The sequence below is a fragment of the Notamacropus eugenii genome, chromosome 3, assembly GCF_028372415.1.
Source record: "Notamacropus eugenii isolate mMacEug1 chromosome 3, mMacEug1.pri_v2, whole genome shotgun sequence".
Lineage (NCBI taxonomy): Eukaryota > Metazoa > Chordata > Mammalia > Diprotodontia > Macropodidae > Notamacropus > Notamacropus eugenii.
In genome coordinates, this window is record NC_092874.1 from 348647002 (window position 1) to 348672299 (window position 25298).

General features: G+C 35.8%; 1 pseudogene; it reads right to left on the minus strand.

Moving 5' to 3' along the window:
• Positions 1-333: 333 nt before the first annotated feature.
• LOC140531634 (developmental pluripotency-associated protein 4-like) lies at positions 334-1296 on the minus strand (annotated as a pseudogene).
• Between the last annotated feature and the right edge of the window lie 24002 nt (positions 1297-25298).

The following is a 25298-nucleotide window of genomic DNA, read 5'->3' on the forward strand; positions in this document are numbered from 1 at the left end:
ATTGCTGGGTCGAAGTGTATGCATATATATATATTTTTGGTGAATAGACTTAAATTTTATTTGGTTGTAAGATTTTCACCTTTGTCCTCAGCAGCTGAACAAAACCATATAATATGTAGACTTGATTGCCATGTCAGGTCCCTCCTACCTTGTTGACTTTTAAGGATTTTTCTATCCTTACCAAAATCCTGGACAGATGGAAACTGTTTCCCAATGGAAATGCACCAAGGACTAATTGGGAAAGAATATCTAAGTTGAAGGAAAGAAAGTTACATTTATAAGTCATTATCTTGAAGAAGTCAAAAACAGTCTTGGAGCCTTGATCCTTTATGGTTACAGAATATTGTCCAATAGGGCTTTGTTCTAGTAGACACATTTAGGGCACAGCCAGTTGTCTTCTACTTCTGGGGGTGGGAAAGAGCAGGTAGAAAGCTATAAGAGAGGAATCAATATATCATTTTCAGGCACCCAGGTCTGTCTAGCATGAAACTCCAAGGGAGCTGAACCAGGGACGTCATTAGGAAAAGCTTCACCATGTACTACACACCGTTGCGATGAATCTGATTGCTTGGACCTAGGAGGCTCAGAAGATGTGGCCATGGGCCACACTGCCTTGGACTTCCCTGTTGTCATGAGTCTGCTCCATGCTGCCATGCTGACTGTCAGGACAAGAGAGGTTTTTGTTGCCTCTCTTTTCTTTTTCTTGTTTGTCCATGTCTCTGCTGCTTGAGTTGCCATCAGACTTTCATCTGGAGAATCTTCAATGAAAGCTTCAGTTTTGATTTTTATTTGCCTTTTCTTCTATTCTGGGAGTATCTTGCTCAGAAGGTGACACATGTTCCCAAAGTCTCTTGTATAAAATGTGCTTCCGGCCATTTTTGCTGATATTGAGTCTCTGGCACCATGCCTTCAGATTATTTCGGGGTAAGGTATGCAGAGGAGGTAGAGGTGGGCATAGGAGGAACATCATTCTGAAAAGATTTCTGAGATGTTGAGGCAACTATATTGGACTTTGTTTTTGGAAAATGTACAACAGCTTCCTCAAGGCTTCCTTATTGTTGCAGGGTAAATCTTGGCTTGCTGTTTTCATTCTGGCCTGAGCATCTGCCACCAGTTTGGCCCATGCTGCCATCACAGCTGTCCCATTTTCTCTCTGCTGAACATCTATTGCCAGCATGGTCCCATGCATCATCCTGCCCTTTGTATTATTGACTAGAATCTCTTTTTCTTCTTCCTCAGAGGAATTCCTGACCCCCAGGCTTGTTATTGTACTTCTCTGAGTATCAATTTCTTCATTTGTAAAATGACAGGTTCCAATAGAATTCATTTCAGCTCCACGATTCTCTGAGCCTAGGATCCTGATAATTTAGTTTCTGCACTTCTGTTTACTTATTTATTAGAATAATTTTGAATTACCTGGAAAAGAAGTCTTTTTTTTTTCCATTTAAACTAACGTGCCTTCAATTTGGATCCCAGGTTTTCTCGCCAGTAACTTTTCTCCTTCCAAGCCGGTTGGCCTCTTCTCCCCAAGTATGCACATTTTTGTAGCCCTTTGGACATAGTTCCAAATTGCTCTCCAGAATGGTTGGATCAGCTCACAGCTCCACCAACAATGAATTAGTGTTCCAACTCTTCCACATCTTCTCCAACATTTATCATTTTCCTGTTTTGTCATGTTAGCCAATCTGATAGGTGTGATGTGATACTTCAGAGTTGTTTTGATTTGCATTTCTCTAATCAATAGTGAATTAGAGCATTTTTTCATATGACTATATATAACTTTAATTGCTTCCTCTGAAAACTGCCTGTTCATATCCTTTGACCATTTATCAATTGAGAAATGATCTGTATTCTTGCAATTTGACTCAGTTCTCTACATATTTTAGAAAGCCCGTTATCATAGACACTAGTTGCAAAAATTCTTTCCCAGTTTTCTGCTTCCCTCCTAACCTTGATTGCATTGGATTTGTTTGTGCAAAAACTTTTCAATTTAATGTAATCAAAATTATCCATTTTGCACTTCATAAATGTTCTCTGTCTGTTTTTTTGATCATAAATTTCTCCATTCCCCACAAACTTGACAAATACACTATTCCTTACTCCACTAATTTGTTTATAGTATCATTCTTTATACCTAGATCATGTACCCATTTGGACTTTATTCTTGTGTACAGTGTCAGGCATTGGTCCATGCCCAGTTTCCACTACACTGTTATCCAGTTTTTCCAGCAATTGTCAGTGAGTTCTTATCCCAGAAGCTGTGGTTCTTGGGTTTATCAAGCAGTAGACTGCTATATTCATTGACTACTGTGTTTTGAATATCTAATCTATTCCACTGGGCTACCCCTGTATTTCTTAGCCAGTACCAAGTGGTTTTGATGTTTGCTGCTTTATAATACAATTTGAGATGTGTTAGGGCTAGGCCACCTTCCCTAGCATTTCTTTTCATTAATTCCCTTGATATCCTGGACCTGTTGTTCTTCCAGATGAATTTTGATATTTTTTTCTAGTGCTAGAAAATAATTTTCTGGTAGTTTGATTGGTATGGCACTAAATAAGTAGATTACTTTAAGTAGAATTGTCATTTTTATTATATTAGCTTGTCCTACCTACGAGCAACTGATATTTTTCCAATTACTTAGATCTGACTATTTGTGCAAAAAGTGTTTTGTGATTATATTCATATAGTCCCTGGGTTTGTTTTGCCAGGTAGACTTTCAGATATTTTATAGTGTCTACTGTAGCTTTAAAATGGGATTTCTCTGTCTATATCTTGCTGTTGGGCTTTGTTAGTAATACATAGAAATGCAGATGATTTATGTGGGTTTATTTTGTAACCTTAGAAAAATTCTCATAAAATATCTTCAATTTTAGTTGTTGAATATTTTGCCCCAAATAGGCACACCTTTCTATTTTTCTAATTGAAGACAGAACGTATGACTCACTTAATTTTTTTTTCTTTTTTAAAATGGCTAAACAAGTTGTAGTATATGATCATGATGGAACACTATTCTGCTATAAGAAATGATGAGCTCAATAATCTTATAAAAACATGAATAGACTTGTTTGAAATAAAAGTGAAATGAGCAGAATCAAGGGAATATTGTATTAAGTAACAACAATATTGTTTTAAGAATTACTTTCAGCAAATAAATTATTTTGACTATTATTAACTATAATTAATAATATTATATTAACTATATTAAGTTACTATAAATGACATGAGGAAAGATACTATCTGCATTCAGAGAAAGAACTGATAAATAGAAGCATGTATAGAATAATTTTCACATACACACAAGCGTATATACCTATTTGCATCCAATGGTAACCATCTGAAGGGTGGGGGAAGGGAAGAAAAAAGAAATTTACATGATAGTTTCATAGTATATTTAAAAGGAATAGTAAGTTGTACATAGTACATGTGCAACTTTATGTACAATCATCCCCCATTCCATTATGTTATGGAAATGCTTGTTCTATTTCTTCAGAATAAAATAAAATACATTTAATTTTATTTTCCTCCAGTTACATGTAAAAATAAATTTTAACATGTTTTCTAAAATTTTTGAGTTCCAAATTCTCCCCCACTATTACTCTCCTCCTTCTTCATTGAGAAGGCAAGTGATTTGATATGTTATACATGTACAGTTATGAAAAAAGTTTCCATATTACTTGTGTTGTGAAAGAAAACACAGGACTCCTCCATCCACCAAATAAAGTAAAAAAAAAAATTATTCTTTGCCTTGTACCCAGACTCCATCAGTTCTTTCTTTGAAGATGGATAGCATTTTTCATCACAGGTCCTTCAGAATTGTTTTAGATCTTTGTATTCCTAAGAATAGCTAAACCATTCACAGTTGATCATCATACAATATTTCTTTTACTGTGTATAGTGCTCATTTTCCTTTGCATCAGGTCATGTAAATCTTTTCCAAGGTTTTCTGAAATGAGCCTGCTTGTCATTTCTTATAGCATGATATTATTTCATCACAGTCATATACCACAACTTGTTCAGTCGTTCCCCAATTAATGGGCATCCCTTCAATTTCCAATTCTTTGCTACCATTAAAAGAGCCTTTATAAATATTTTTCCTTATACAAGTCCTTTCTCTTTTTGTTTTATATCTTTAAGACACAGACATAGTAGTGGTATTACTAGATTAGAGATTAATAATTTTATAGCCCATTGGACATAATTTCAAATTACTCTCCAGAATGGTTGAATCAGTTCACAATTCCACTAACAATGCATTAGTGCCTCAATTTTCCCACATTCCCTCCAACACATGTAATTTTTCTCTTCTGTCATATTATCTAATCTGACAGGTGTGGGTTAGTACCTCAGAGTTGTTTTAATTGACATTTACCTAATCAGTAATGATATAGAACATTTTTATATGACTATACATAATTTTGATTACTTCATTTGAACTTTTCCACTTCATAGCCTTTGCCCATTTATCAATTGGGGAATTTCTTATAAATTTGACTCAGTTCTCTATATATTTGAGAAAGGAGGCCTTTATCAGAGAAATTTTCCATAAAATAAATATGCACTGTTATGATTGCTATGTATTCTTTCATCCTGTTACCCCCCTGTTTATCCTATTTTCTTTGTGCTTTCACCCTGTCCATCATTAAAAGTGTTTTGCTTCTAACTACCACCTCCACCAAATCTCCCTTCCTTCTATCAGGCCCCACATTTTCTAATCTACCTTGCTCTCCTACTTTTCTACAGGGTAAGATAGATTTCTATGTTCAGCTGAGTGTGTATGTTATTCAGCCTTTGAGAGAATTCCAATGAGAGTAAGGTTCAAGTGTGCCCCCATTCCTTATCTTCCTTTTTACTGTAAAAACTCTTTCAAATCTCTTTTATGAGATAATTTATTCTATTCCACCTTTTCTTTCCCCTTCTCTCAGTGCATTCCTCTTTCTCATCCCTTAATTTGTTTCTTGGATATCATCCCCAAATAGTCAATTCACATCCATGCCCTCTCTCTATGTTTATTCCTCCTAACTGCCCTAATAATGAGAAATACCTTAACAGATGCAAGTATCATCTTCCCATGTAGAAATATAAACAGCTTAACCTTATTGAATTCTTTATGATTTCTCTTTTTTGTTTATATTTTTATGCTTCTCTTTAGTCTTGTATTTGAAATTCAATTTTCTATTTAGCACTGATTCTTTTCATCAGGAACCCTTGAAAGTTCTCTGTTTCACTGAATATCCATTTTCCCCCTGAAGAATTATATTCAGTTTTTCTGGGTAGTTGATTCTTGATTGTAATCCTAACACCTTTGCCCTCTGGAATATTGTATTCCAGTGATCCTTTAAGGTATAAGCTGCTACATCTTGTGTGACTGTTGCTCCTCAGTATTTGAATGGTTTCATTTTGACTGCTTGTAATATTTTTTCCTTGACCTGGGAGCTATGGAATTTGGCTATAACATTCCTGGTAGTATTTATTTTGGGATCTCTTTCAGGAGGTGAAAGATTGATTCAATTTCTATTTTGCCCTCTGGTTCTAGGATATCGGGGCAGTTTTCCATGATAATTACTTGAAAGATTATGTCTATATGTCTATATAGTTATATGGATCTTTTTTTGATCATGGATTTCAGGTAGTCCAATAATTCTCAAATGATCCCTTCTGGATCTATTTTCCATGTTAGTTGTTTTTCCAAAGAGAAATTTCATATTTTCTTCTATCTTTTCAATCTTTTGATTTTGTTGTATTGCTTCCTGTTGTGTTATGAAGTCACTAGCTTCCACTTATCCAATTCTAGTTTTTAAAACATTTTTTCAATGAGATTTTATACCTCCTTTTCCATTTGGTCAATTCTGCTTTTTAAGACATTCTTCTGTTCATTAGATTTTTGTGCCTCTTTCACCATTTGATGTTTCTTAAGTTGTTATTTTCTTTAGTTTTTTTGTGTGTGCCTCCTTTACTAAGCTGTTGACTCTTTTTCGGTGGTTTTCTTGAATCATTGTCACTTATTTTCCCAATTTTCTTCTACTTCTTTTATTTGATTTTTAAAATACTTTTTGAGTTCTTCCAGGAATTCTTTTTGGGCCTGAGACCAATTAGCATTCTTCTCTCAGGCTTTGAATATAGCAGTTTTCACTTTGTTATTATCTTCTGAGTTTGTGTTTTGATCTTCCCTGTTATCACAATAAATTTATTTGGTCAGGATCTTTTTGTTCTTCCTGTTGTTTGCTCATTTTTCTAGCCTATTTCTTGACTTTTAGATTTATATTAAATTTGAGCTCTGCTTTTGGTGTGAAAGGCACACTGTTCCAAGCTTTCAGGTTTTTCAAGAGCTACATTGGGGGTTTATAAACTTTCACTTCTACCAAGGTAGTATGATTTAAGAAGAAGAGTGTTTACTACTCTCTTGGTCTTTACTCTAGCTATGAGCAACCACAATCATGTTTTTTCTACCTTGGAACTGTGACTAGACTCCCTACTCCCCTGCATCTGCAAGCTGTGGTGTACTAGTGCTCCTCTTCACCCTGAGACTGTGATTCAGGACTGTGACTTACATTCAAGAATGAATAATGCAACAGAGTCCTACTCTCAGTTCCAGCAAAAGGATACCATAATCTTCTGACCAGTTGTCCAGCCCCTTTATCATCTATGGGCTGAAATCTGTGGAAGAAGCAACTGCTGCTGCTGATTCAGTTGCCCCCAAGATGTGTCTTTGGCTTCCTGCAGCATGGCTTGTACTGGAGCTGTCTGAGTTGGACTGTGCTCTACTTCTACTCTGCTGTGACAGACTTTTTCTGCTGACTTTTTAAGTTGTCTTGGGCTGGAAAATTGTTTCACTCCATTCTTCTTTGGGTTCTGTTGCTCCAGAATTTATTTTAAGGTATTATTTAAAATTGTTTAGAGGGTAATTTGGGAGAACTCAGGCTTGTCCCTGACTTTTCTCCACCATCTTGGCTCCACCCCCACATATAGCCATTTTAACATTGTTGCCATTTTAAAAATTTGTTCTTTGATCTTCCTTGTCACCATAGTAACTTTCTATATTCAGGTTCTTTTTCCTTTCTTGCTTATCTCCCCCCCCCCCCCCCCATCTATTTCTCGACTTTTAACTGTATTTTAAAGTTGGACTCTCCTCCTAGGGTGGAGGGGGCACTATCCCAAGTTCCAGGTTTTCTAAGCTAATTCTGGGGACCTGTAAGTTTTCAATTCTTCCAAAGTGGTATAATGTAAGGAGAACGATGGTCACTACTCTCCTGGCTTGCTTTCTGGTTTGTGAGCAGTGGATTCTTTCAGTTTCTCTTATACCTTCTGTTTCTAGAATATCAGGACATTTTTCTTTATAATTTCTTGAAATATGATGTCTAGGCTCGCTCTTTGATCATGGCTTTTAGGTAGACCAATAATTCTTAAATTACTTCTTCTCAGTCTATTCTCCAGTTAATTGTTTTTCTGATGAGATATTTTGCATTTTTCATATTTTTTTCATTCTTTTGACTTTGATTTATTGTTTCTTGATATTCTTCAGTGTCTTTTCATGCCTCTTTTATCAAGCTGTTAATTGTCTTTTCATAGTTACATCATTCTCATTGTTCCTCAGTTCCCTTCCCCCATTTTTCCTTTGCCTGTCTTATTTGATTCTTTAAATATTTTTTTAACCCTTCTAGGAATTCTTGTTGGACTGATATCCATTAGACATTTTTCTTCAAGGCTTTCCTCATCGCTGTTTTAACATAATTTTCTTTTGAGTTTGTGTCTTGATTCTCCTTGTCACCATAACACCATTTTTATGATGAAGTTTTTCTTTTTGTTGTTTGTTCATTTTTCCAGCCTTTTTCTTGACTTTGAATTTTATATATTAAAGTTGGGCACTGGTCCCAGGATGATGATGGGGTTGGGTCACTATCCCAAGCTTTAGATTTTTTTGTACTGCTGTTTTCAGAACTAGGGGTTTGGAAGTTTTCAGTTCTTTCAAGACGATGTGATTTGGGGAGGGCTATGGTCATTGCTCTTCTGGTCTGTGCTCTGGTCCTAACCCAGGAAGGGTACCTGATCCCTTGTAGTCACAGGGGTGTTTTTTGTAGGACTAAACTTTCCTTATTATCCAAAAGTTTGATTTTTCATTTTAAGTTTCTCTGGGACTAATCTCAAGTCTGTGCATCCACTGTAGGGGGACAATTTGCTCGTAAAGCATGATGAGAATCACATTCCCATCTGGACTATTAGTTTGCTGTAGCATGTGGAACCAAATTGAGCCCATAGAGTAAGACTCCATCAGAGAGAAAGAAAGAAGACAAAGGTCAGAGCCATTCCTCCCCTACTCCCCTTGAACTCTTGGAACCAGTGGACTAGTTTATTGCTGTATAAATACAAAGACAACTTGGTTGTCTTTCTTACCTGAAGGGAGAGGGAGTAACTTCTAGTCAAGGTCCGTAATCCCTGTAGGGCTCCCTACATACAGAAAATCCCTTATAAAGGATTAGAATTTCTTTCCCAAGAAGGGAGGTTTGATTTTCTTTTCTTTTCAAAAATTTATTGTGTTTGGGTTGAAGGAAGCTATTAGAACTGTGTAAAATGATATTTGATTATTAAATAATTATCATTATATATTTAGAAGTATGAAGATGATGTTTGGTTGTTATAACCAAATAATTAGAAGCATGAAATAGTGTTAATTTGCTGATTTAATTATTAACTGCAACAAATAGACTATTTATGAAATTTTTATTGTGGGATACTGTGCAAACATTCAAAAAGTATAATGCAGAAGCTTTCGAAGGAACTAGAGATCTATCCAGGATTTGGGAATATCTACTTTACCAAACACACTTGCAAATCTGTTGAGTACAGCAGATAGTATGCTGGTGGAATTGTAGTAGTGAGGGTGTCAACTGATCCCTTTGCCCCACCAAGAGTAAGAAAATACTCTAGTTCTGATACCTTTATTAAAAGTACCACATTATTAAATGCCCACTTTTCAAAGTTAATTAAGTCTGACTTTCTAACTGGTATCAACTGGCAATCAGCAGGTAAAGTATATTAATCGGCATATAAGAGGAAAAAGATTCTCCATCCTCTCAGGCTTTGCTAATAAATCTATGAGTGGGGACATACAAGTAAGGGCTGGGAGAGGGAGCCCCAGACCATGTGCTACATATGTTAAAAGCCTGTACATTAGTTAATTATTCCTTTTTCTACTCCCTTCCTCTCTGCTTTGGTCTGTTATTAGCTGGGATGTACTAGTAGAGTTTTTTCTCTTTACTGAAAGGTTTGACCTTTTGTTAGAGACCAAATCTAACAGCAAGAAAATCATTATTCTTTTATGTCCTGCTCAAAGTCTAGGTACAGATTTGAACATTTTATTTATTATCTGCTTTTAGTCTTTAAAATAAAGCAGTTATTACTAGAGGCGACAGCTGAATGGATCGAGCTAGCCTTTAAGGCCTTAAGGCAATGAATACCTAATTCAAGGATATCAGATAATGGCATGTGGCATGATTTACATGTAGAGATTTCAGAATTCATCATGAATCTATTTATAACTAAAGAATAATCAAGAAAGAAGATGATTTAATAGATGCCATAAGGGTTTTCTGACAAGGTACATTAATATTGAAAATTTTTTTTTTTGCCTTGTGCTACAAACAGTGATGAGAAGCTAAAGCTCAGCTTTTTTCACTTTAAGATTTTTAAAATTACAATTTCTTATTTAATTGACCTAATGAACATTATAAAATATTAACATTTCAATATGTAAAGAAAAACAAATAAGGATTTTGAGTTTTTATTATTTATATTTTCCAATATACATCTTGCTTTGTTATCTGTTAAATAAACAAACCTGCTTTTGAAAACACTGAACATATTCTTATTTTCATCATTACCACATCCTGATTAAATGTATATACTACATACGTTATTAAATATTATTAAATTCCAATTGAGGCTTTTGTTTCAAAGCTATGTATAACATATTTGATGAAGATATGTTAGTCATTGTTTTAAATATTGCTCCCAACTAATTGTGGTTTTTATATGATTCAAAAGGTACTAAAAATCCATGCAGTTGCATTTTGGGACTTAATACTTGGGAACTAATTTGTAGGTATAAGTAGATCCATCATTTTACGTTAGCTATTATCCATTTATTCTTTAGAGCAATAAGTGATATAAAATATTGTAATGCATAATTACAAACCAATATTGTCTCAAACATCTTAATTCTAGCAACAAAAATCTTACAGTTTAAAACCAAATTAGATTTGGTTAAAGATGAAATAAAATTTTGCTGTTGTTAGTAGTCTTAGTTGTGTCTGACTCTTTGACATCACATTTGGGGCTTTCTTGGCAAAGATATTGGAATGGTTTGCGATTTCCTTTTCCAGGTTATTTTGTGCATGAGGAAAAGGAGCCAAATAAGGTTAAGTAATTTGCTAAGGGTAACACAGCTACTAAATGTCTGAGCCTAAATTTGAACTCAGGAAGATGATTCTCCCTGAGTCCAGCCCTGGCACTCTATCCACTGCATCATCTAGCTGCCTTAAGAATAACATTATAGTTTTGCACAACTTAAAAATAAAAAGTTACCAGATCCCTGATGATACCTCCTTCTCCTCCCCTTCCCCCCCATTTCTTACTACCTTTTAAAATAAAACAGGAAATGTAGTCAGCATCTGGACTGTTGTCTCTGTCTCTGTCTCCCTCCTTATCTCTCTCTCTCTCAAATTAAATGTTCTATTCATGATGCTGTACTATTTTGTTATATCCCTTCTGGTTATTTTTCATTGGTAATTCTTTTTGTGTTCATTAGCACTTACATTCCTCGGTTGGAAAACCCACAGTTTTAACTGCAATTTGGACGTAATGAGCATATGCAGTGCAAGAAATTCCTAAGCTTCATTAACTAAGCTGCAAAAGGGGAATTTTATCTCTTCCAAATTTAACAATTTCTCTTTCTGGGATTAGTATTTGGAAAAAGATCATGTTCTGTAAAGAGGTCCAGGGTGGATACTAAAGATACTATAATTTTAAAATGAATAATAAAGCAAACCTACTGATGCTTAGCTAATAAGTATCCTTTATCCTACCCCTCATTTAATCTTTTTTCTGATTAAAAAAGTTTATTTTTTCCTCTTAATCCTTTCCCAATTGAATAATAAAAAGAAAAATAATCATTCATAATAAATAAACAGCAAACAAAATAAAATTTCCACATTAACTACATGCAATTATCTATGTCTCAATCTGCATCTTAATTCCACATTTCTGGCAGAAGGTGGGTAGTATACATCCTCTCTTGTCCTCTAAAAATCATTGTTTGGCATTTCAGAGTTCTGTCTTTAATGTTGTTTTTATAATATTGTTGTCATTATATAGAATTGTGGACAGAAGTTTTCTTACTTCACTTTGGATCCGTTCATAAAGGTCTTCCCAGTTTCCTTTGAAACTTTCCATTTTGTCATTCCTATTATCATCCCATTATGTTCACATGCCATTATTAGCCATTCCCCAATAGGCAGCCATCTCTTTGTTTTTCAGGTTTTGCTACTATAAAAATGGCTAGTCTAAATATTTCTGTTTATGTGGGTTTTTTCTCTCTTTCTTTGATCTCTTTGGAATACAGGGGGAAAAGTAATAAATGGAAATATATTTGCTCCAATATGGCATCTATTGAAGAAAGAAAATAAAACTAACCAGTAGATTCTGATGTTTTTGCTGCATTCTGAATTTGAGTTATGTTAGAGCATACAGCGTTGACTCTCCTCAAAATCCTACTTTTTAATCCTATCATATATTATTGCCCTCCACAACCTGCCTCAAAGCTATATCTCCAGCTATTTTATATAATGACTCTTCATACATTCTCTATTTCAGTTAAATTGGTATGTCCCGTACCCATTTTCCCATTCAAGATATTCTTCCTTATACCTCTATATCTTTTCACAAGTGACCCTTCACATCTAGAATGTATTTCATCCCCACTTCTGCCAGAAAGTGCATCATAAAATTTACGGGTCAAAGAGTTCTGGTATATCTTAACTACTCATAGCTGATGGAGCTACATTGATTAGTGATAAGAATATAATCCTGGAGAAATAGACCATAATCAACCAGTGCTTAAGGGGATTGATCATATACCTTAGGTTGAAGTCAATTCCTCTCTAGTCAAACTTCTAATGGAAGAAGACGTTTTGAATGCCATTAGTCTTCTCTTATGTGGCCAATTCTATTCTAGCTGAGACTTACAAGACAGGGGATCCACTGCTCATACAAAAACTCACTTGAATCTTCCAGATAATATTTGTTTTTTAAAATTTATTTATTTTTAGATTTCAACATTCATTTCCACAAAATTTTGAATTCCAATTTTTCTCCCCATCTCTCCCCTCCTCCCCCAAAATACCTGGCATTCTCATTACCCCTTCCCTCAATGTACCCTCCCTTCTATCACTCCCCCTTTCATTATCCCCATCTTCTCTCTTTTCTTATAGGGCAAGATAAATTTCTATACCCTACTACCTGTATTTCTTATTTCCCAGTTATATGCAATAATAATTCTCAACATTCGTTTCTAATCCTTTGAATTCCAACTTCTCTCCCTCCCTCCCTCCCTCTCCATCCCCATTGAGAAGGCAAGCAATTCAATACAGGCTATATATGTGTCATTCTGCAAAAGACTTCCATGATAGTCAGTGTGTAAGACTAACTATATTGCCATTCATCCAATCCTGTCCCCGTCCCCTTTTTTCTATTCTCTCATTTGACCTTGTCCCTTTCCAAAAGTGTTTACTTCTAGCTACTCTCTTCTCCCATTTGCCCTCCCTTCTATCATCCTCCTCATCCAACTTATCCCATTCTCCCCAACTATCCTGTGGTGTAAGATAGATTTTCATATCAAATTTAGTGAGCATGTTATTCCCTCCTTAGGTCATATGTGAGGAGAGTAAGCTTCACTTTTATGAGTGATAGCCGGCCCCATTCCATTTCTCCCTTTCTCCTCCCAGTATTTTCCTCTCTCACCCCTTAATTCAATTTAATTTTTTTATGGATATCATCTCTTCTGATTCAATTCAACCTGTACTCTCTGTCTGTCTATATATATATATATATATATATATATATATATATATATATATATATATATATATATATATATAGACATATATGTGTGTGTGTGTGTGTGTGTGTGTGTGTATGTGTATCATCCCTCCACCTAACCAAATACTGAGAAAAGTCTCAAGAGTTACAAATATTATCTTTCCATATAGGAATGTAAATAGTTCAGCTTTAGAAAGTCCTTTATGATTTCTCTTTTCTGTTTACCTTTTCATGCTTCTGTTGATTCTTGGGTTTGAAAGTCAAATTTTCTCTTCACTTCTGGTCTTTTCATCACAAATGCTTGAAAGTCCTCTATATCATTGAATGACCATTTTTTCCCTTGAAGTATTTATTATACTCAGCTTTGCTGGGTAGGTGATTCTTGGTTTTAATCCCAGTTCCTTTGACTTCTGGAATATCCTACTTCAAGCCCTTTGATTCCTTAATGTAGCAGCTTCCAGATCCTGTGTTATTCTGATTGTATTTCCACAATACTAGAATTGTTTCTTTCTAGCTGCTTATAATATTTTCTCCTTGACCTGGAAACTCTGAAATTTGGCCACAATATTCCTAGGAGTTTCACTTTTTTGGGTCTCTTTCAGGAGGTGATCTGTGGATTCTTTCAATATTTATGTGGCCATCTGCTTCTAGTATATCAGGGCAGTTTTCCTTAATAATTTCATGAAAGATAATGTATAGGCTCTTTTTTTGACCATGGCTTTCAGGTAGTCCCATAATTTTTAAATTGTCTCTCCTGGATCTATTTTCCAGGTCAGTTGTTTTGCCAATGAGATGTTTCACATTATCTTCTATTTTTTCAAGCTTTTGATTTTGTTTTCTAACTTCCTGGTTTATCTCATAGTCATTAGCTTCCCTGAACTCCAATCTCTCTTTTAAAGAACTATTTTGTTCAGTGAGCTTTCAAATCTCCTTTTCCATTTGGCTAATTCTGCTTTTTAAAGTCTTCTTTTCCTCTTTGGCTTTTTGGACCTCTTTTTCCAATTGAGCTAACCTCTTTTTAAAGGTGTTATTTTCCTTAGCATTTTTTTGGTTCTCCTTCAGCAAGCTGCTGACTTACTTTTCAAACCCTTCTATGGCCTGGGCCCATTTCATATTCATTTTGGAAGTACTGGAGGCAGAAGCCTTGACTTCCTCTGATAGTATGCATTGTTCTTCCTCATCTGAAAGGATGGGAGGAGACACCTGTTCACCAAGAAAGTAACCTTCTATGGTCTTATTTTTTCCCCTTCTTTGACCATTTTCCCAGCCAGTTACTTGATTTATGAATTCTTTGGGACCCTACCTGCTGGGAATTCTGCCCCAGAGGTCTGTTCAGGTCCTGTTCTTCCCAGTGCCACACAGCCAGGGCTGGGCTTTGCTCTGCTCACTGTCCTGTGAGATAGACCTTTCCTGTTGCTCTTCCAGGTTACCTTTCCTGGAAACCTCTTTCACTCTGTTGTTCTGTGGCTTCTGCTGCTCTAGAGTTTGTTGAGAGTCATTTTTTACAGGTATTTTGTGGGCTGTGGGGTAAGTGCTAGAGTATATGCATCTTTCTATTCTGCCATCTTGGCTCTGCTCCCCCCCCCCCAGATAATATTTCAAGAGAAAGTAATTTCTCCCAGGAATTCAAAAATGATTCCATTGTTCATCTCTATAAAGGAAAATGAAAAGAGTTATCCTGTGACAATCACAAGGAGGTCTCTGTTTGTCATTTTTGGTGAGGTTCTTGTCAGAATCTGTTGTTGCAACCGTACTAGCACACAAGTTGGGCTGCTAGCACAGGTCCTTTGATCTGCTTTTCTAAAGGAAAGAAAACTTCAAAGGGGTCAACAATCTCATTTTAATTAATGATATATAAGTACAGAGAAGTGAGTATCCAAGAAAGAATCCAATATACAGGACTCTAACTGCCTAAGCAGAGCAATAGATACCTAAACATCAGACCAGGCAGTGCCAACATCTGGGTTCACAAAGATGGGGAGCTCCTTAACAATGGCTACCCAGAGACTCATCTGGCCAAATCACAAAGAAACATTCTTCCATGAGTGAGCCCCAATGTAAAATACTGTAATGTTAATTAGATCTTCCCTGCCCATTAATTGACCTCAGGTAACTTTTGTTAATTTTCTAATGAGACACTGGTTCTCAAGAGTTGTGATACCTTCTGCCTCTGAAAAGTCTATAAATACTGTGAGATGAGGTTTTACTTTGGGACTTACTCATTGGAAGTATTTGTTTGGCCAGATGAGACTCTGGGCAGCCACTAAGAATCCCCCAGCTTAGAAAACCCAGATGTTGGTGCTTCTCTCTCTGGTAACTATGCATGTATTGGTTATGGTCAGACAGCCGGAAGCCCTGTCTGTTCATTATTATTTCTTTGTATTTTCTCTGAAGTTCAGGGTGCTGACTTTCCCCCATAAACTAAGTGAATGATATATGTGCTTGATTAAAATGATTATTTAGCCCTCAAAAGTTGCTTTCCTTTTAGAAAAGCAGATCCAAAAACCTGTATAGCAGGCCATTCTGTGTATGTTGGGGCCCTTGCTGTTACAAATGCCAACTTCCTAGTATATATAGTTTTCAACCAATAGGCTCAGAACCACAAGGCATCATTACCCATGTGACTCAATGACTAACTGATCCAGTGCCAAAAGGTGTGAAAGCCTTTCTCTAAGTAAGGCTCCCTATAAGCAAGCTTACCCCTAAGCAAGTTTCCCCTTAAGCAAATTCCTCCCCCAAGGCACTATAAATCTCCCTGAATACATATAGTTTTTACCTGAAGGTCTCTAAGTGACTCAGGATGTGTTGTAGTTGTGAACTGATCTGAAGTTCAAAGTAGCAAGATGTCTACAATGGAAATACCTGTGTATCTTTTTTAGAGCTGGGAACACAGCTTCTGTTTCAAGGGAAAAGGGGACATGTGGTCACATAGTCCTTTTAACAGACAGGGAAGATCTTATATTCCATTAACCCTACAGAGTTGTCCTTAATAGGCTTATCCTTACCTAGAAGATGATCATCTACCTGAGACCTTGTGTGTCTTCAGAAAGAATGGAGAAATAGTTGATATGGTGTTTGCTCCTCCACAACGCCTTGAAAAATATTGGGAGCAAAACAGAGATCTTCATACAATGTTTGTCGATCTGACCAAGGCTTTTGATACTATCAGTCATGAGGGTTTATGAAAGATAATGTGAAATTTGGTTGCCTGGAGAAGTTCATCAGTATCATACACCAGTTTCACAACCACATGCTTACACAGATTCTGGATAATAGGTGATGCTCTTGAGTTTTCCAGGTTACCAATGAAATAAAACAGGACTTTGTACTTGCTCACATGTTTTTTAGCATGATGTTTCCAGTGATGTCGTTAGATGCCTATAACAAGGATAAAAAAAAACAGCATCAAGGTCAGCTACAGCACTGATAATAAATTATTTAATTTTAAGAGGCTACAAGATAAGACAAAAGTAGAGGGAGAGTTAGTGTGCCACTTAGTGCTTACAGATGATTGTATACTCAGTGCAGCCTCTGAGGCTGAGATGAAACAGAGTATGGATTGATTCTCTGCTGTTTGTGCTAATTTTGGCCCAACAAAGAAAATAGAAGTTCTCTACCAGCCAGCACCACACAGTCAATATGAGGAACCATTGGTTATAACAAATGAAGAAATTTTGAATGTCGTGGATAAGTTCACTTACTTTGGACTGTATACTTTCCAAGAATGTACATATAGATGATAAAGTTGATATACACATTGCCAAAGCCAGCTCAGTGTTTGGAAAGTTCTGAAGGAAGTGTGGGAGAGAGGTGTTAGGCTGCCTTCCAAACTGAGGGTCCATAGAGTTGTTGTGCTGACCTCATTATTATATGTCTGTGAAACTGAGACTGTATACCAGTGCCATGTCAGGAAATTGAATCACTTTCATTTGAATTGTCTTAGGAAGATTGTGAAGATTATCTGGCAGGATAAGGTACTAGACACTGTGGTTCTTTCTCGAGCTGAACTGCCAAGTATTGAAACTCTAGGGCAGGGAGCACAACCCTGAACGGCTGTCTCATTGTTTGAATGCCAAATGTACATTTGACTAAAAGACTATTTTACAGAGAAGTCACAGAAGACAAACATTCACATGGAGGTCAGAGAAGCGATACAAGGACACTCTCATGGTTTCTCTGAAGAACTTTGGAGTCATTTGGGAGACATGAGAGACACTGGTACAGGATCTTTTAGCATGGTGAGCCTGCATCAAAGAAGGTGTTGTCCCTATGAGCTAAGTAGAATTCCAATAACTCAAAAGAAATGTGAGATGTACAGATTTAGAGACATAGACATAATCATATGGATTATTTGCATCTGACCTGTGATAATGACTTCAGAACTCTTATTGATTTGATCATCCACAGTTAGACATGCTGTACCTTGCCCCAGACATATTGATGTCATTTTGGTCGTCTTTGAGGATGAAAGACAATAACCAACCAACAATGCAAATCACATGCCAATAAACCATTTACATTTACACATTTATACTGAAAGAGGATGCTTGTTTGGGTTTCAATAAAGTTGAAGGGTGGAAATTTCTGTGTCAGACATTTACATGAAAAAGAGAAGCCCTTTTGCATGTAAAGGAAGCATTCCATGTTTTAGGAAGTGTCTATAGCTTGGAAAGTTCAGCTTCATATTAAAAGGCCAGCAGAGGCAATGAATTTGCCGCTGTGGCATAGAATGCTTCCATGTTTTGTTCCCAGGATCCACAACAGGAATCTGGGAGATGTAAATGGTTGATTATCATAAGTAATGGTAGGGTTCCTCACTGAGAGAATCTACCATGAGGCATGAAGAATTATTGAACAGAAGAAACTAGACTTTTTCCACTTGCTAGCTGGAGATGATAAAACTTAGAGCATAGGAAGAAGCCTGGAAGTCTGATAACAGTTACCAGAATATTGATTGGTGGTAGACATGGATTATGTACACTTCAAGAATGAGAGAATAATGAGTCATGGTTGAAGAAGGAGAGCCTGGAAGCAGAAAATGGGAGCAAAGAGTAATCATCTCCCATACCACAATCAGGTGGATGAGTGAAAGTGCAAATAATGCCGGAAAGAGTAGCCAGGTAAGCTGTGTTATGAGGAAAGAGGCAGGTCATAGTGGGTAGAAGAAAATAAAAGAGCAAAAGGAAAAGTTTAAGATGAAATCTAGTTTATCATCCAATCTGAAGTAGTCATTCCATAGAGCACAGTGGAAGAGTAGGATGGATTTTGAGTGTGAGATTGACGGTGGGTGGATGGAGGGAGATGAGAATATGGTAGAAGTCAGTGGGAATGGATAATGGTATTTGAACATTACCAATCAGGAGTTCAGAATTCCTGACTTGGGCTGGAAATGCAAACAATTGAAGCCTGAATTTAGATAGGTTATCATTGTTCACAGGGGATGATCTTTGAGTGGAGATGTCCAGGGCCAAGAGGTAGCTTGGTATTTTTGGAAAGCGGGAGGAACATCAGGAAGCTGTGCTCTGTCTGGAAAGTGTGTGAAGGGAAGGAGAAAAGAAAACCTTGTGTATACCACATATCAAGAAATCATACAAGAAAATGTCCCAGATCAATTGGGACTAGGGCATCATGTGAAATTAGGAAGACTTCTGAAAAAAATCCAAATAGAAAAAAAGCAATATTGTAGCTAAGATATAGAACTTCAAAGTCAGAGAAAAAGAACTACAACCTGTCAAAAAAAAAAGATATTTAAATACCAAGAAATCACAGTTAGGATCATGTAAGACTGTGCTGAAATTGAAAAAAAAATTAAACATTCCAAGAGGCAACAGAAAAAAGGATGCAAAACAGTATAATCCTACCAAGGAAAATGAATATTCAATAGAGTAAAGAGCATTCAAGCAATAATGATGAAAAAGTCCAGAGCTGCATAAAATACGTTCAATAAAAATATGAAGATGAAGAAATGTTAAATACGACTGAACAATTGATACTATGATGAAATGTTTCCGGGCTAATAGAAGGAAAAGAGATGTGTCCTTCAGAACTTTGAGGGTCACAGAGACAATTAATAGAGATAAAGATAGATGATAGATAAATAGATAGATAGATAGGCTGGGTATTTCACTGAATTTTGTTGGTTTTCAAGAAGAAAAAAGAAATACATTAGGGCAAAATAGTAAAGAAGGGGGAGGAAATAGTCATTTCCCATAATTGGAATGCAAGGTAAGAAAACTATACAGACATGGAGGAAGGGAAGTGGAGAGAGGAGAAAGCATCTCATGATCTTTTTTCTGAACTTGACAAAGGAGCATTGAATACACACCAAGTTTAGTGTGAAAAAATGTTACATTTGACAGGGAAACAGAAAGGGTCAGGGAGAGGGTGCTTTAAGAGGAAAAGTAAAGTTGGAGAAGGCATAGTAACAGGCAAAACAAATTTTGATTTCAAAGGGTCATAAGGGGAGGGAAAGTTAAAGCAAAGAAAGTGTAAGGATCCTTGATTAATGCCTGGGTGAAGGAGAAAGACGTAGAGGAATTGGAATAGACAACTTCAATTACATAGATTACTAGTGTTAATTGCCTTCCTTCTCTTTCACTGGCTTTTGTGCAAATGGGACTGCAGGGGGAGGCAAAGAAAAGAAAATAGTATAAGAGGATATAATGGAGGGAAAAATGCAATTAACAATCATTGCTACGAATGTGGGTGGGATGAATTCAGTAATAAAAGAGGATGGCAGAATGAATTAGAAAGCAGAATCCCATGATATGTTGTTTACAGGAAGTATACTTGAAACAAAGATTCAAACAGAATTGAAACCAGAGGTTGAAATAGAAATTATGTCTTAAACTAATTTTAAAAAATCAGAGCAGAATCATTGTATTAGATAAAGTAATTATACAAACAGATGTGATTAAAAAGTAAGCAATTGCAAAATAATTTTTTGGTACTTTTATGAGCCTTTTCCTATGGTGAGCTTTAATGATTAAAAAGGCAGAAAATATTTTGTGTAAATTAAGATTTATATTGTCAAAGTATTTAAAATAAGGCCACCAATACAAATAAATGTTTTGGTCTTAATAATGAGAAAAACCTTTTTAAAAAAATAAAATCCTGATGTACAAATATAAAGAAATAAATTTCAATCAGGATTCAAGCATTTTCGGTCAGAAATTGGATTGTGGGTCATTGCAAAACTCAACTATCTTTGTGAACAATGTACAATAATTTCTCTACTTAGTTGAAAACAATCTGTTATTTTGAAGAGGCAAACAGATTATTTATTTATTGAAAACTGGATAAATATGACTATAAATACAATTTCAAAGACACCAAAAAAAAAAAAAAAAAGAGAGAGAAAGAAGACCATGTTGAAGGTTTACAGTTGCAGAACTAATTTGCATCTAACTATTTTAGGACTAAAATAACAAGCAAAAAAGAGAAGTCATATATACTTTTGGAAACTATTATTTGAAAAGGATTATGGATTTGGTAGGGAAAATTTGGGTACTGAATCATTAAATGAAAGGTGAGAAACAGAACCATGAGGCTCTTGTTTAAACCACTGTAGTAGTATATAGAGGAACCAAATAGATGAGCTAGGAATAGGAACCCAAGGAGAAAATTAAAGACAAAGAGGAGAGCTGAAAAGCTGCTCTGGTAGAGCTGTGATAGAAGCTGTCAGCTGACAGAAGGCTGCAGCTAAGTGATTTCTGATTGCTGAAAGAGGGAATTGACTTCATTAGCCAAGAAGTTCAGTGACAGCTATTGTCCTTCAGCTCCACCTAGAGTTGGAGAAAAGTGAAGGCTTTCATAAGGGCTTCTTCAGGTTCTTTGCTTTTACACTTGGATTGTGAAGGAAAAACAGGGGGCATTGAAGCTATTTTGTATTCCGGTGCTAGCTAGGTTTGTTTGCTTGGATTAAAGAATCACCCAAAGCTCTACTTGTACGTACTCTGTTCTGGATGGAAAATACAGCATTTGAGTGAATGAATAACTAGCTTTCTGCTTTACAGGTCAGAGATAGACAGTTTGATCAACTTTTAAAGTTCTCTAGCATAAAGAGGATCACTATTTGCATTTTTGTACTTTCACTGCCTCAATCTTCTGTTTTTAATAAAAAATACTCTCTTTTTAGTGATATGTTTGTTTTCTCCTTTAATTTATTGTCTGTTTTCTAACACTGTATCTCCTATCCAACTCACTCTTTCATTTCATAGAATCACATAATTTCAAAAATAATTGAAGGAAAAACAGCCAATTTCTCAATTAAGGAATATTTGTTTCACTTTTACATAGAAATATAAAGCTTTGCATATGTTAATGGCTTTAATATAGCCTACATAAACTTCCTATAAAATCCATGAGCATTATTAACAGGTTAAAACTAAAACAACAACTAATTAGGTACTGACACTGTAAGAGGAACAACGCAAAAATAAAACAATCTAAGAAGCATTTATTGACTAAACATTTATAAAGTGTATCATGTTTTTAAAGTTCTCTTAGATTATAATTTTTTCAGATATTATACATATTCTCAGTTGAATGGAATTATATATATGTATATATAAATATATTATATATAAATAAATATATATAAATATATACATATGTATCTGGAAAGAGAAAGAGAGAGAGAGAGAGAGAGAGAGAGAGAGAGAGAGAGAGAGAGAGAAGAGAGAGAGAGAGAGAGAGAGAGAGAGAGAGAGAGAGAGAGAGAGAGAGAGAGAGAGAGAGAGAAAGCGCAGCTCTTTTGTGGTGGCAAAGAACTAAAAACCAAAAGCAGACCAATTAATTGGGGAAATTATATTGTATCCTTTTGGTGGGTGTCTATGCCACATCACCATAAAACAATCCTCATTACATTTTGGGGGCTATGTATGTGTGGTTTTGTCAATATCCACTGACAATATGACATCTGCCATTACAAAAGGAATTTATTCTTGAAGACACTCTAGAGATAGTGATAAAATCAGTGATTTCATTAGTATAGAAAACTCCTAGGTTAATAAATTCCCTCTGCTAATGCAAGTGGGCATCAACTCTTCAAATTATAGCTTTCTAGAGTTGCCTGGGGCAGGTAATTGACCACATATAAACATGATTACATAGACAGTGTCAGAGAAAAGACTTGAACCCAAGATTATTCTGGCTTTGAGGGCAGCTCTCTGTCCACTATGCTCCACTGCCTTTCAAAGGCACTATAGATAATGAAATAATACAATATTTTATATACATATATCAAATTGCATAGCATTAGTACTTTTTCAATGATTCACTCTTTCTCTAGAAAAACAGAAAACGGTCTGTGTAACAAACAGGTTAAAGAAATTCCCATATTTGTCATTCTAAAAGCATGTCTCATTATGCATATCATCTCTATTTAAGGAGGTGAGAAACATTTTTCATCAATTGTCCTTTGCAACCACGATTGATCAATGTGTTGATCAGAGCTCTTAAGTCTTTCAAAATAGTTCTTTTTGTAGCCTTGATGTTACAAGATAAATTATTTTCCTGGTTCTATTTACTTTAGTCTGCATCATTTTATGCAATTTTTCTTATGTTTTTCTAAAACTATTCATTCCTTACAACACAATAATATATGTCAAGTGTAGTTTACATTCATAAACTATAATTTATTCGACCATTTTCTAATGTAGTCCTCTCTCTGCTGCCTCTGAAAGCACCATTCCTCACAATAAGGAATAAAAAAGAAGAAAAAAAGGAATTAAACAAATCTAGCCAATAGATGAAAAATAATTTGACATCTGTAGTATTCTACTTTCACAATCACTTGCTTTTGCAGAGAAATGAAGAAATTATTTACTCCTTTGGGACCAAGCTTGGTCTTTATAATTTTGTAACATTCAATTTCAATTGTTACGTTACTTTCAAAATTGTGGTAGTTATTGTATATATTTTTTTCTTGTTCTGCTTGTTCTGAATACCATATTCACAGTTTCTTATAGCACACTAATCTTCAATTACACTTATGCATCACAACTTGTTTAGTTCTTTTTTTAATTGATGTACATTTTTTTTTCTTTCCAATTTTTTAATGTTAAAAAAAGTGAAGATTCTGGAAAGATGACAGAATAAGGCAGGAAATTACCTAACTCTCCTAAATTCCCACACAAATAATTTAAAATAATCCCTCAAAATGAACTTTAGAGTGGCAGAAATAATTAAAAGTTGGGGTATATCAGTTGCCTAGCCCCAGACAACTTGGGAGAGCATTAGTGAAGATGTGACCTCCTGGGTGATCTGGCCTGATTGAAGTGCATATTTAAATGCAGATACTTGGTGACAGATACCACAGAACCAACAAACAATAAGCCCTGGGGGCAACTGTGTCAGAGAGTCTTAATTTTAGGAGTGGTCAGTATCAGGTGAGTTGGGGCCCCTGCTGGCTGTGGTCATTCACAGGAGACCAGTGTCTCCGGTTTCAGTTCCAGTGCAGAGAGGAAAGCTGAAGCTTGCAGCCACTGGAAGGACCACAGGGAATAAGAGTATGTGCAGGGACAGTATTGCTGGCAGCCCTGGGGAAAGAAAGGAGTACCTAAGATCAGGCTACTAGATAGGGCTCAGAAAACAGCAGCACGAAAAGCCTGAAGCTTGAGACATCATTCCTCCACACCTCTAGACTAGAACAGCCAAGAAATAGGCTGCTAAAAAAAGGAGTAAGCAAAAGAGAAAGAACACAGCCAGAGACAGCAATAAACAAGATATGTGTTTAAACTCAGAAGAGGACAGTGAAGTCAAAATAGCTACCTCAGCTTTAAAGAAAAATGTAAATTGATCACAAGCCCAAAAAGAGTTCTTAGAAGAACTATTAAAGGTCTTTAAAAATCAAATAAAAGGAGTTGAGGAAAAATTAAGAAAAAAATAGGAGTAATGAAAGAAAATCAAGTAATGCAGGAAAATTATGAAGTCAATCAGTTGGAAAAAGACAACCAAAAACTTATGAAAGAATACAACTTAAAAATTAGAATGGGCAAGGGAAAGCTAATTACTCCAGAAGGCATGAAGAAATGATAGAACAAAATCAAAAGCAAGAAAAATAGAAGAGAAAGTGCAACATCTCTTTAGAAAAGCAACTGATCTAGAGAAGAGATCAAGGAAACACAATATAAAAATTGTTGCATTACACAAAAGTTATAATAAAGAAGTTTAGAAACAATATTGCAAGAAATCATAAAGGAAAATTGCCCTGAAATTCTAGAATGAGAGGGTGGCTAGTACTAGAACTGCATTTCTCATCAGAACAAGATTAAAGAGGGAATAATATATACATCTAGAAAGGCATAAACGTTTTCTTAACTTACAGAAAAATAGGAGGGTGAGGGGTAAGTTGAGGAATAAGAGGGCAACAGAAGATAAGGGCAGGATTCTTAAAAGGAGCATGGATTAGGGAGGCAGAGGTCAGAAGTAAATTACAGTAAATTGATCTGAGGAGGGATATGCTAAAAAGAGAGGGTGAGAAGGATAAACGGTGAGGAAAAACAGGATGGAAAGAACTGTACAATTAATAATTATAGCTTTGAATGTGAATGGGATAAAGTCACCCATAAAATGGAAATGGATAGCAGAATGGATTAAAAATGCACAACAAGAGCTATTTGTTTTTCAGGTCTACTGGATTTTGTGTTGTCCACAAGTGTGCACACATACCACGTATCAGTGGTGAGTGTAATCATCTTTGCAGAAAGTTTTGTACCTTTTTGTGTGTTATGACCACAGGGTAGAATCCCCATTTGCCATAGAAAGCAGAAACAGCTGGGGGAAGCAGACAGTTTTTAAAGTACTTTTTCTAGTCATTTCCTCATAAAGGAGCAGTGTTGTCATCAAAAGTCTGCTCAGACAACTAGGGGGTTGCCAGGTCCTACTGCTGTTTCCAGTGAGATGACACCATATCCTGGGTTTCCTGTGTGCAAGTTTATGACTAAGGCTCTTAGCGTATTTACACCTGCTTCTTTATCGCTTGCCTGTCATCACAGGACTTTAAGATAGGTAAAAATGGTAAAATGGCATGGGAGATGACTTGTTTATGCATAAATTGGATTTAAGTGAGGCAGAGTTGCACAAAGTGGTCAACTTCACTCTTACTTCCAGAGTCATCAAAGACCAGTGGCAAGACAAAGTCAAGATGACTGGTGATGGCTAAGAATGCAGTGAATGACCGTGGCCTCTTCCATGATTAACCAAG